The following is a 1,164-nucleotide window of genomic DNA, read 5'->3' on the forward strand; positions in this document are numbered from 1 at the left end:
GCACACGCAGGGGAGCCTCCGGGAGCCTCTGGGCAGCCTGCGGGCACTGGCTCCTCCACCCAAGGTTTCAACTACAAAAGACGTCTGCCGAATGTCGCAGATAACATTCCCTTTCTGGGAGAAGTCTGGAGTTATCGTTTGTCCTATTGTTTGAACCCTTTCCCAGAGATTCTGGAGGCGCCCCCCTTCCCCCCCAACGACCCCTCTTTTAAAGGCATGGCATTGTCTTCAGCACTGTTGGGAGAGTTTGTGCACACTGTCCTGGACCCGTGGAAGGAGGCATTTAAAAAAATAATAATAACTCATATTTGCCCGAAGTTATCAAGTGCTAGGGAGAACCGGAAGAATAAATTCTTAGTCCTTGAAGTAGAAAAGTCTTACAACAACTCTTCTCAGTACCCCCCTTCCCAAAGTGTCGTTGGCGCCTGAGAGTCCTAACCACTGGGCTTCTCTAAGTGCCTCCTCAAAGATTAAGTCGCCTCTTCACTGCCCTCTGCTGTTGGCACTTCTAAAGATTTGCATACAAGGTTCCTGTCCCGCCCACCAGTCCTCCCACTGCCTGTTTGGAAGTTGGAAGTCATTGTTTCCAAATTGAATTCTCATTCCAAGGTGACATAGGCAGCTCACAAGTCAACTGTAGGTGGGTACATCACGCTGGTTACAGCACAATGGACAAAGTCCCTGAAGAACTGGCTTCCTTATCAGGGGCAGGGTTAGCAAGATGTCTCCCATTTAGGGCAAATTCTTCTGTCAACAAGAATCAGGGCGTCCACCTCTTCACAGCAGGATGGCTCTTACCCTACCATGAGCTAAAAGCAGATCCATAGACCAAACAAATAATTCTTGGCAGAAGCATACACGTTGCTAGTTTCTTACGTGAAGGAGTTCACTCCATGAACAAACACACCATGCAGGAAGGCAAAAGTTGCATGATTCTACATCAGCCACTTGTGCTTTAGTTTCTGCTTCTGAAACGGGAGATACCAACACTTAAAACTTACAGTAAGATCCAAGTAAATCCAAATGTTAAGTTTCAAGCGCCGTGTTAATGTCAGGACTATTATTTCTGATTAGGAGATAGTAGTCTGGGATATTAGCTGAAAGCATGTTTCTCAAAATGTAACATGATGTCAATATGTAGGAGTGACATAACCTACAATCACT

Source organism: Onychomys torridus, chromosome 16 (genome assembly GCF_903995425.1).
Source record: "Onychomys torridus chromosome 16, mOncTor1.1, whole genome shotgun sequence".
NCBI lineage: Eukaryota > Metazoa > Chordata > Mammalia > Rodentia > Cricetidae > Onychomys > Onychomys torridus.